Source organism: Vigna umbellata, chromosome 2 (assembly GCF_029865625.1).
Source record: "Vigna umbellata cultivar VRB3 chromosome 2, Vumbellata_1.0, whole genome shotgun sequence".
NCBI lineage: Eukaryota > Viridiplantae > Streptophyta > Magnoliopsida > Fabales > Fabaceae > Vigna > Vigna umbellata.
In genome coordinates, this window is record NC_142166.1 from 34,429,601 (window position 1) to 34,442,613 (window position 13,013).

Sequence of the window (13,013 nt, forward strand, 5' to 3'; positions counted from 1 at the left end):
GTGATTTCTTCTTCCAAGGGGTCGATACAGAAGACTTCTTCGACGTTTTCCCAAATATATGATGTACTCTATTAACTTTCTCAGCAACTTCAAGTCCAATAAGTGGAATGGGTGCATTGTCTTTCTCTTGTTCTCCATTGAATGCTTTCTTTAACCTTCGATATGGATGATTAGATTGTGAAAATCGCCGATGACGCATATACACTGTCTTCCTTCCGTGTTTTAATTGTTGAGCTGCAGTGTTTTCTTCACATATAGGACATGCTTTATGACCCTTCACACTGTACCCCGACAAATTACCGTAAGCTGGGAAGTCATTAATGGTGCAAAACAACATGGCATGCATCATGAAAGTTTCTGAAGCAAAGGAATCAAATATTTCAACCCCATCAACCCACAACAACTTCAAGTCTTCAACTAGTGGCCTTAGATAAACATCGATGTCATTTCCAGGCTGCTTTGGACCAGATATCAACATTGACAACATCATGTACTTTCTTTTCATGCACAATCCAAGAGATAAGTTGTAAATTATCAGTATAACGGGCCAACAACTATGATTGGTACTTAAATTACCAAATGGATTCATTCCATCAGTAGCTAAGCCAAACCTAAGATTTCTACATTCTTCACCAAATTGGGGGAATTCTTGATCAATAATTTTTCATTGCTTTGAATCAGCTGGATGACGAAGCAGCCCATCAGTTGTTCTCTCATCTGCATGCCATCTTAGGTTTTTAGCGTCTTTGGGATTCGCGAACAAACGCTTAAGTCTGGCAACTAGTGAAGGTACCAAACTACTTTCAAAGCAGAACCATTCTTTTCTGTGTGACCACCATCTTCACCGTTGTTTTTTGACTTGTATCGTGATAACCCACATTTTGGACACTTTATCAAAACTTCATTCTCATTCCTATATAATATGCAATCATTCGGACATGCATGTATCCGTTTATATTCCCTACCCATCGGGCAAAGAATTTTTTTTGCATCATAATTACGATTGGGCAACGTATTTCCATCTGGAAGCATTTCATTCAACAACGACAATAATTTTGTAAAACTCTTATCACTCCATCCATTGCTCGCCTTTAAATTCATGAGCCTTAACACCGCTGACAACCGTGTGAACTTAGTTGAACCCGCTACAAAGGAGTCTCCGCATCAGTGGACATCGTTTCATACACATGCGCTTGGGCAAAAGCTTCTGCGCCAACATCACGGATCATGTCCTCTAAGTTGTCTTCTTCTGCCTGATCTTCCATATCCATTGTGGAATCATAAACATTTTCAGTTGGAGAGACAGTTGGAAAGTCTGTTAATTCGCCGTGCAATATCCATGTTGTATAACTCCGTATGAAACCATCACATATAAGATGTTCCCTAATATCAGTTGCGTTCAACTTCCTCCCATTCAAACAGTTCACACAGGGACATCTGAACTTGACTTCATCATCACCACTTGTACTCGCATTACGTTGCGCAAACTCTATAAATTCTTCTACCCCTCTCTCGTACTCAGTGCGATGCGTGGTAAATTAATCCACCCTCTATCCGTACGCACGTTTACTGAAATTGTTTACACAATTTCAATAATCTTGAATGATCACTTTGATCGTGTTTGTATTCAAGGTGTGACCCTATCCCATTCAAGAAGATTCATTTTTTTAGTTTATTAAACATATCAATTTTAAACAACATATCTTAAATTTCACGAAATTTTGCCAGCAATTCGCATTGGTCTTTAGGTTACACGAAATGAAAGTGATTATAAATCACAATCAAATATGCACCCGAAGATCAATACAAAACACAACAAATTTTCGTGAAATTTAAGACATGTATATTAAAATTGATATGTTATAATAAACTATGAAAAAGTTATTACTCTTCTTAAACTGTCTAACCGAACAATTCAAGATTCAATACTTGTAAATTATTATTACCATCTCCTCTATTTTCATTTGTAAAAAGTACGTTTGTTAAAAAAATATGGAGATAGTAGATAATTTTTGTACTGAATCTTAAACGGGAAACTAAGGCTAATTCACAACAACAAACAGTATGTTCAAGCATATCATAAAATTTTAAGAATATATATCTCTAATTAACGTTTTTTAAATATTCAATTACATTACATATCATAAGTAATGATAGATAAATATTATATTATTGTTAGAAAATAAACTTTAAACTTGATTTAACTTTTATAAAAGTGTCTGTGAATTGAGACTCATCCACTTTAAATAATTAGCATAACTTTTCTACACAAGAAATGAATTGATTTGGTTAACTACGTGCTCCTTTTTCATGCCAAATTTTCTTTATCAATACCAAAAATGATTTGGATGAATGACCTATACACAAGCAATGAAGATGAAGATACTTTTAGGATCAAGTACCTGGGAGCGTGGCAACAAGCTTGGCGAGACTGAAAGCCGCGACTGAAATGGAAGCACCAGCGACGGAGATGGAAGCAGAGGCAGACGCAACAGCCACCCAAAACTGAGACGCGGCGGAGATGGAAGCAAAGCGGAGGAAACACCAAAGCACTTGGCGGTGGTGACCACACGGAGAGGAGGAGACGACGACGATAAACGGCGGTCACCGGCGATGGGAGCAAACGCGATGGAAGAAAACGGAGATGGAAGCAAATGGAGATGGTAGCAAGGGTTTCTGTAGCTCGCGAGTTTCTGTAACTTACGCTGAGAAGAAGATGAACTAAGGTGGTTCTGTTCGCGAAAGAAATTTAAACATGTTACTGCCTCGGTTCTTCACTTAACCGAGTCATAACACCCTTAACAGCTCGGTCAAGAAGCCTACCGGTGCATAAACACCAGCTGAAACCAAGAAACAACATCAGTCCTCAACGAAACCGAAGCACAAACCGTGTACGTCAGAGGTTGGCAGTGGATCAGACTTTCACGCCTCGGTTCTCATCAGAACCGAGTTAGTAGCATGGCAAGTCATGTCTGGTAGGTGGTTGGCAGGTCTGAAGCAGAGACATATGCATCGATTCTGCTTAGAACCGAGTTCGTAGGTTCCTTTAGGCATCGGTTTCGTGGAAATCGAGTTAGTAACATCTATCAGAGGTTGGAAGTCACATCAACTGGTAGGTTTATGCTTCGGTTTGGTGTAGGACCAAGTTAGTATCATGCTTTAGGCATCGGGTTTGGAGCAACTGAGGCATATATGTTAGCTTTATTTACGGTTCTGCCACCGCGCTTTTATACGCTTCGGGTTTGCTTAAACCGAAGCGTATATAGCGCTTTCCAATCCCCTTTTTTACTAGTGCTAATTTCCCAAGTTGGTATGACACCTAATAAGATGTTTCCACTATACCTCCACACCATTACCAACTCATGTTTCACAGCAAGGTTGAAAGGTGGAAGTTGACTTTGGCATTTTCGGTATGGACATTTAAATTTTGGAGGTTTAAAGACATTGCAACAAAATAATATAGTCACAAGGCTTCACAAATAAAAACTTCTCAAATATGTGAAAAATATGTCACTAGTAAACAACTTTGGGAACCATTTCAAAAAGGAAAATCATGGAGACCAAGGAACGCATTAGAGCTCATTCATACAGACCTGTGTACACCTATCACTTGGATGCCAAATGGGAGTAAATGATATTTTATATCGTTCATTAATGATTTTAGTAGAAAAACTTGGTTTTATTATTGCATGAAAAATCTGAAGCTCTCACATCTTTAAAAGTTTCAAAGCTCTAGTTGGAAAAGAAGAAAGGACTCCAATCAAGGTATTGTGTAGTGATCGTAGTGGATAATAAAATTCAAAAGAATTTATTAATTCTTGGGATGAGCAAGGAATAAAAAAGCAACTCATTATAGCATGTTGAATTATATTAATATTTAATATTAGTTCATGTAATTTAAAGTATAACTTTGATGTAAAGATTCTAATGTGATGATTATTATAATATAAATGTATTAAAGTTATAGGAATTATTTTAGAGTTATTAAAATTAATCTCTCTTTTCTTACTTCAATAAAGGGCATTTTGGTATTTTATTAAAGTTGGTTAAATATAATAAAAGAGAAAAAACTGTTTACTTCTGTTGACACATTAAGTTTCTGAAAAGTGAAAGAGGAAAAGTAACATTCTCAGAAAGAAAAAGAAACTGTGACTTTGGTAGAGCAAAACATCCTTGGCAATTTCTATATCATCAAGAAAGCATAAAAAAAGGAGTAAGAGAAGGGAAAACAATTGACAAGAAAGAACTATACAATGGATCCAGGTAAGTCCTTTTCTACTATGTGTGTGAGAATAGTGAGAAACATGAAATTCAAGATCCTATAAGTTTTCATTTAATTGAAATCATAAAAATTTCTTACAAGTGGTATCAGAACCAGGTTTTGGATTCTATAATTCTCCATGAATGGTAATTTTCTTAATTATAGAAACCCTAGTTTTTTAATTATAAAATTTAGGGATTTTTAAATTTTCAGATGTTTAATTTTACTTTGATATTAATTGTTTTTGATTGGCGTGAAAGAAAATTCAATTCACTGTTACGTTAATTTGATCCAGGAAGCCGCATGTTTTTAATTTTGGTTGTCACCATAAAGCAACTTTATTGTTGTGACACTTGTTCTAACAGTAAAGCAACTTTACTGTTGCGACTTATATTTATTCTACAAAAATAAGAATGTGTTATTGTCACTGTGCATTGCATGGAAATTATTTTGTGAATTAAAAGTGAAAGTTATGTTAGATGGTTGGAATGCGTATGCGAATTAAAGGTTTTACACTTATGAATGCTTTTAATTAGAAAAGTGCATCTACTGACACGCATGACATGTTTTGTTTTATGAATTATATGTAATTGTTAATTAAACTTGGATGAAGAAAATTCAATTAAGTTGAATTTCGAGTGAGTTATAATTCTAATCAAAATTAAAAATTTTGGTAATTCCGCTGTTTTTTTTAAATTGCTCATGTTATGGTGTTTTGAATCCAAAAACACCGTTAGGAGAATGTAGATGCATTATTTTGAAATTTCATTGAAGTGTGTATTTACAATGTGGTCAACTTCTGAAGAAGTATTATGAAAATTATTCATAATAAAAAGGATGTTAAATTATGAATATATACTAATTAGTCATTGTTATAAGGATGTTATGGATTACCCAAAGGTGAACCATTGTTCATAATTGATGACATTAAAGTGAGACATTTCATATACTTAGTAAATATGTTTGTATATCCAAAGATAACATACATATAGACTTAACTATGATTGATTGTTTATTAAAGTATATTCATTTTAGTTTCTTAATTGTATGGAATTTGTTAGTTTAAGAATCACCTAAAGGTGAACTTAAATGAATGACTTATATGATTACCTATCAGTTTAAGTGTCATCCAAAGGTGAACTTAAATGCATGACTAGTGTAGTTATTCTATTTGAATCCATTAATTTTATCAAAGCATTAATGTATGAGCTTGTATATTATTTCCAGTTTCCATGAATTTATCAGGTTTGAGCAACAATGTGGTCAAGTTTAATGGGCTAAATTATGTTGATTGGTTAGAACAAATTTAGTTCCAACTAGGTGTGTTAGACTTGGATATGACTATTATGATGGATGAAATGCCCGCAGCCACTACGAAGACCAGTACAAGTGATGAGAAGTCTCTTTATGAGGCTTGACATAGGTCTAACAGGCTGTCACTAAACTTGATGTGCGTGTCTATGGCAGAGAATGTAAAGCCTTCTATGCCTAAAACGAAAAACGCAAAGGAATTCATGAAAATGATCAAGGAGTACTCACAATCAAACATAACTAACAAGTCTATTGTGGGAACTCTTATGAGTGAGCTGACTACCAAAATGTTTGACTGGTCACAACCCATAGATGACCATGTAACTAGAACGGCTAATATAGCAGCAAGATGGAAGTCAATGGGAATGGAGGTGAATGAGTCTTTTCTAGTATAGCTTATCATGAACTCTCTTCCTCCTGAATTTGGTCAGTTCCAATTGAACTATAACACTCTTAAGGATAAATGGAACTTTCAAGAAATCAAAGCCATGTTGGTACAAGAGGAAGGGAGATTGAAGAAAATGAAAGATCATTCTATCCATCTCACAACTCATGAAGGTGCTAGTTTTAGTAAAGAAAAATCAGGAAAGAAGAACAAGAAGGACAAAGCCCCAATAAAAGTGTATAAGGGCAATATCCAAAAGGACCAAAAATGTTTCTTTTTCAAGAAAGTGGGTCACTTCAAGAAAGATTGTCCGAAAAGAAAATCTTGGTTCGAAAAGAGAGGTAATTTTTATGTTTCTGTAAGTTTTAAACCAAATATCATTGAAGCGCCTAATAATACCTGGTAGTTGGATTTTGGAGCTACCACTCATGTTTCTAATATTATGCAGGGTTTCCTTTCAATCCAGTCCATAAAAGGAACTGAAAAGTATTTATATATGGGGAATAGAAAGAAGGCACGGATAAAAGAAATTGGGACTTACAGATTGATTCTAGAAACTGGTTATTATCTGAATCTTGAAAAGTGTTTCTATGTTCCTGGTTGTGCTAGGAATTTAATTTCTGTTGCAAAGTTGGATTATTTAGGTTTTAACTTTAGGATTGAAAATGGTATTTTTCATTTGTATAAACTTTCATACTATTATGGTTCTGGTACATTATTGGATGATTTATATCGTTTAAATCTTGATGTTAATTTTTTTGAATCCCTGTTTAATGTTGAACATGTTGTTGATAGAAAATGTAGTGCAAGAAATGAATGTTCTGCTTTCTTATGGCATAAAAGATTGGGTCACATATCTAAAGAAAGGATGTTGAGGTTAGTAAAAAATGAAATTTTACCTCAATTGGATTTTGATGACTAGGATGTATGTATTGATTGTATTAAGGGTAAACAAACAAAAAACATATCAAAATATCCCACCACAAGAAACAGTCAACTTCTTGAGTTAATACACACTGATATTTGTGGTCCTTTTGACATTAAATCTTGGAGTGGTGAAAAATATTTTATCTCCTTTATTGATGATTTCTCACGTTATTGTTATATATATATATATATATATATATATATATATATATATATATATATATATATATATCTATTACATGAAAAATCTCAATCAGTGAACGTTCTTGAAATGTTCATAAATGAGGTGGAAAGACAATTAGATAGAAAAATAAAAGTGGTGAGATCTGATAGAGATGCTGAATATTATGGTAAAACTGATGAGAGTGGACAATGTACAGGTCCATTTGCAAAGTATCTTGAAATTCAGGGTATATGTGCACAATATACAATGCCTGGTACACCACAACAAAATGGTGTAGCAGAAAGGCGGAATCGTACTCTTATGGATATGGTTAGGAGTATATTAAGTCATAGTAATATTCCTTTATCTTTGTGGATGTATTCATTAAAGACTATTGTATATCTTCTTAATAGGGTTCCTAGCATAGCAGTTTCGAAAACTCCTTATGAACTATGGACGGGAAGGAAACCCAGTTTAAGACATCTTCTGTTACCAATAAGGAGTATTGGTAAATCTTGAAGAAATTTGTTTTGATGATGCTACAAAGAGTTTTAGTTGAAGAAGATATTAGAATTAGTTAAAAGCAAGTTGTAGAAATTAAATGTAGTAGGAAATTCTTGTAAACCTTGTAAAACTTGCATTTTTAACCTGCAATAATCGATTATGATTAAGCAATAATCGATTATCACAAGTCATACTTGAATAATCGATTATCACTTCATATAATTGATTATCACATCTTTGAAAACCTGTAACGGACTTGAATAATCGATTATCACTTACAATAATCGATTATTCATGGCAGTTGGGAGCTGTCCTTTGGCATTCAGTGTACTTGGCTATATATTTTGATTTGGAGAAATCAGAAGGTAACGTTGTTGAACAGAAGCTCTTGCAGAATACTGTTTGTTAGAGGAAGTTCTCAGAAGCTATAGTTCAAGTTCCCTTGCTTGGTCTCGTGAACAGGAGAGGCTCGCGTGTCGTGTGTCGATAGTCGGAGCAAGCTCTCTTCGAGTTAGCAAGGTGCTCTGCCTGGTCTCGTGAATAGGAGAAGCTCGTGTTTCGTTTGTCGATAGTCGGAGCGGTTCTCTTCGAGTTGGCAGAGTGTTCTTCTTCCGGTTCGTTCGTCGAAGGAAGGTTTATTTATCTGCTTTATTCACTATTTCTTGTAATCTGTTAAATAACTTTTTAGTGAAAAAGGTTAATCACTATTTATAGTGATTAACGACTGGACGTAGATTCTTTTGAATCGAACCAGGATAAAAATTGCTTGTGTGATTTTCTATTCCCTACACTTTTTATCTTTTACGCATATCAACTGTTTGATAAATTTTCTCTAAGAAAATTGTTTTTCTAAAACGGACCATTAAACTTGATTTGTGACCGTAACACGCTTTCTAAGTATTTTATTCCGCTGCGCGACTCTATAACGGTACCGATTGTTCCAACAATTGGTATCAGAGCTTGCTTTGATAGTTTTTCAAAATTTGTGAAAATGGCTGGTCACAATCAAAACCATGTATATGCTGAGGGTGCTTCCATTAACAGACCTCCATTGTTTACTGGTGATAACTATGCTTTTTGGAAAGTCAGAATGGAAATTTTTATGGGGTCTGTTGACAGAGGCATCTGGGAAGCTGTACTAAATGGTCCCTATATTCCAAAAAGAACTATTGATGGTGTAGAAGTAGAAAAACCATACTTTAACTGGACTGTTGAGGAAAATAGAAGAGCCCAATTTGATATTAAGGCTCGGAATATAATTTTTTCTGCACTAACCATTGATGATTTTTTCAAAGTTTCTGTTTATGAAAGTGCTCAGGAAATGTGGGAATTTTTAAAAGTCACTCATGATGAAGTATCGAATGTGGCTAAGTTGACTTGTTCGAATTCATGCTCTACATCAAACTCCTCAAGCTCAAGCGATTCTAATGAGCAAGAAAATCTATGCTTGATGGCCAATGATAAATTATCTGAAAGCAAAATCTTGAAGGAAAAGAAGGACTATCAAGGTTCCTCTTCAAGTTTCAAATGTTATGGATGTGGTGAAAGAGGCCATGTGAAAGCTTATTGTTCAAGCAACAAAAGAAGTAAAGAAAGAAAAGAAAAGAAAATTCACAAGAAGAAGAAGGTTCACATTGCCTTGGAGGATAATGCATCAACCACCTCTAGTTCAAGTGATTCTGTTGAAGAAATAAACTTGTGTTTGACAGCTAATTTTGATAATGCTGGAAGCCAAGTAAGTAATTCTAGCTATGAATCTAGTGAATTTGATTTGCAAAAAGCTTTTCTTGAATTGCTTGATGAATCTGAAAAATTGAATGTTGCTCATAAAAATTTGAAAAAGGAATTTAAAGAATTGCGAATTAAATATGAGAAGGCATTAGATGAGGAAGTAAGTTTGAGAAATAAAATTTGCAACTTGGAAATGAAAGAGTCTTCAAATGTTGAACATCCTGTTGAATGTCTTTCATGTAAGAATCATATGCTTGATATTGATATTCTTGAAAATCTTCTTGAAGTTGCAACTGGAAATAATAATGTTGAAATGCCTATAACTGTTAGAAAGGTTTATAAAAACAAAAGTGTTTTTAAAAGTAAGAACCAAATTAAAAGAACCCGTAGGGTATGGGTTGAAAAAGGAACTGTGTTTTATAGAAATCCAAATATTGTCACATGCTTTTATTGTATGAAAAAGGGGCACACTTCTAACAAATGTAAAATTAAACATTTTGATGTTCCAAATGGAAAATATGCTTGGATTCCTGTTATAAAGTAAATTGTCTCTAACCCAAAGGACCCAAATGAGATTATGGGGACCAAAACTCAATTATTTGGTTTTGCAGGTTAATTTTTCAAAAGGAAAAGAAAACTCTATGGTATCCTGGTATTTTTTAAGAGCCTTGAAATAATTTATGAATGTTAGATGTGTCTTAAAGTTGAAAATTTGGCCCAAATTTGTGTTTTTCGAAAATTAACGTAAATAATCGATTACCAAGGGTAATAATCGATTATCTCGTCCTCAAAAATTTGGATTTTGACAATTTGGCTCGCACATAATCGATTATTTAAAGTAATAATCGATTATCTTAAGTCACAGCGTAAAAAAAAAAAAAAAAAAAAAAAAAAAAAAAAAAAAAAAAAAAAAAAAAAAAACTTTTTTTATAATTTTTTTATATTTTTTTGGAGTCTGTTTCTAAAAGGGGATTATTACATTCAGGGGAAGATATATGAGGTATTATGCTCTTTCATGTTATGAAATTTCAATTTTATTTATGTTTTGAAATGCATCTTTTGATTAATTGAGGGGGAGATCATATTTAGGGGGAGCCTTTAACATCCGATCTTTTTGCTTCTGATCAAAAAGGGGGAGAAGAATAATACAAGGGGAGAAGTATAAATTATTAGAGGTATTGCTAACCTTATTGTTGTTTGTTAGCTTGTATGTTTCGCAGGTAAGCCAAACTTGCTTTTAAAATTTGAATTTTTGATCATCATCAAAAAGGGGGAGATTGTTACCAATAAGGAGTATTGGTAAATCTTGAAGAAATTTGTTTTGATGATGCTACAAAGAGTTTTAGTTGAAGAAGATATTAGAATTAGTTAAAAGCAAGTTGTAGAAATTAAATGTAGTAGGAAATTCTTGTAAACCTTGTAAAACTTGCATTTTTAACCTGCAATAATCGATTATGATTAAGCAATAATCGATTATCACAAGTCATACTTGAATAATCGATTATCACTTCATATAATTGATTATCACATCTTTGAAAACCTGTAACGGACTTGAATAATCGATTATCACTTACAATAATCGATTATTCATGGCAGTTGGGAGCTGTCCTTTGGCATTCAGTGTACTTGGCTATATATTTTGATTTGGAGAAATCAGAAGGTAACGTTGTTGAACAGAAGCTCTTGCAGAATACTGTTTGTTAGAGGAAGTTCTCAGAAGCTATAGTTCAAGTTCCCTTGCTTGGTCTCGTGAACAGGAGAGGCTCGCGTGTCGTGTGTCGATAGTCGGAGCAAGCTCTCTTCGAGTTAGCAAGGTGCTCTGCCTGGTCTCGTGAATAGGAGAAGCTCGTGTTTCGTTTGTCGATAGTCGGAGCGGTTCTCTTCGAGTTGGCAGAGTGTTCTTCTTCCGGTTCGTTCGTCGAAGGAAGGTTTATTTATCTGCTTTATTCACTATTTCTTGTAATCTGTTAAATAACTTTTTAGTGAAAAAGGTTAATCACTATTTATAGTGATTAACGACTGGACGTAGATTCTTTTGAATCGAACCAGGATAAAAATTGCTTGTGTGATTTTCTATTCCCTACACTTTTTATCTTTTACGCATATCAACTGTTTGATAAATTTTCTCTAAGAAAATTGTTTTTCTAAAACGGACCATTAAACTTGATTTGTGACCGTAACACGCTTTCTAAGTATTTTATTCCGCTGCGCGACTCTATAACGGTACCGATTGTTCCAACATCTTCATGTTTGGGGTTGTCCAACAGAGGTAAGATTATACAATCCACATGAAAAGAAGCTTGATGCAAGAACCATTAGTGGTTACTTCATCAGTTATCTTGAAAAATCAAAGGGATACAAATTTTATTGCCTTAACCACAGTACAAGAATAGTTGAGTCTGGAAATGCTCGGTTCATTGAATATGGACAATTTAGTGGGAGTGAAGAATCATAAATAGTGGACATTCAAGAACATACTCATAATGTTTCTACACCTAATGTCTCTTCTCAAGTTGTTATCCCTCTTGTTGTATCATAGTCACACAACAAGTAGAGATAACAAGTTAATGATCCAACAATGGTGACTTAAAAGAGGAAGTTTATATGGACTAACCAGAAGGTTTCACAATAACAGGAAAAGAAAATTTGGTGTGTAAATTGAAGAAATCAATATATGGACTGAAACAAGCTTCCCGACAATGGTATCTAAAATTTAGTGATATCATAACTTCATATGGTTTTATAGAGAACACCGTTGACCAGTGCATATATATAAAGATCAGTGGGAGTAAGTTTGTTATATTGATTATATATGTTGACAACGTTCTTCTTGCTGCTAATAATATTGGTATGTTACATGATGTAAAGAAGTTTCTCTCTAGCAATTTTGAAATGAAAGATATGAATCAGGCATCTTATGTGATAGGAATAGAAATATTCCATGATAGATCACATGGATTGTTAAGTTTGTCTAAAAAAGGTTATATTAACAAAGTGTTAGAGAGATTCAGAATGGAAAAATGATTTCCTAGAGTAGTTCCAATTCAAAAAGGGGATAGGTTTAGTCAAATACAATGTCCCAAGAATGATTTGGAACGAAAGGCCATGGAGTCCATTCCTTATGCACCAGTGGTTGGGAGTTTGATGTATGCTCAAACTTGTACTTGGCCAAATATCAGTTTTGTTATTGGAATATTAGGCCGATATCAAAGTACTCCCGAAATGGATCACTGGAAAGTTGCAAAGAAAGTTCTTAGGTACTTACAAGGTACCAAAGAATACACGCTCACCTATAGAAGGTCAGATCATGCTGGATGTGTGGATTCAGGAAAATCCACATTTGGGTATGTTTATCTATTAGCTGGAGGAGCAATTTCTTGGAAAAGTGCAAAACAATCAGTCATTGCTACTTCCACCATGGAGGCTGAATTTGTGGCATGCTTTGAGGCCACAGTTCATGCTTTGTGGTTGCGGAACTTTGTATCGAGGCTTGGCTTTATTGACAGTATTGCTAGGCCGATAAGGATATATTGTGATAATTCCGCAACTGTCTTCTTGTCTAAAAATGACAAGTACTTAAAGGGTTCTAAACACATGGATTTGAAATACTTGTCGGTCAAATAAGAAGTGCAGAAACATAGAGTGTTGATTGAGCATATTGGTACTAATTTGGTGATAACAAATCCGTTAACTAAAGGAATACCGCCCAAAACTTTTATTGGCCATGTTGA

At 34.2% G+C, this 13,013-nt stretch overlaps 1 pseudogene; it reads left to right on the forward strand.

Annotated features, from left to right (window-relative positions):
• The first annotated feature begins 12,387 nt into the window (after nucleotides 1-12,387).
• On the forward strand, nucleotides 12,388-12,906 carry LOC148203857 (secreted RxLR effector protein 161 pseudogene; annotated as a pseudogene).
• Nucleotides 12,907-13,013: the final 107 nt, after the last annotated feature.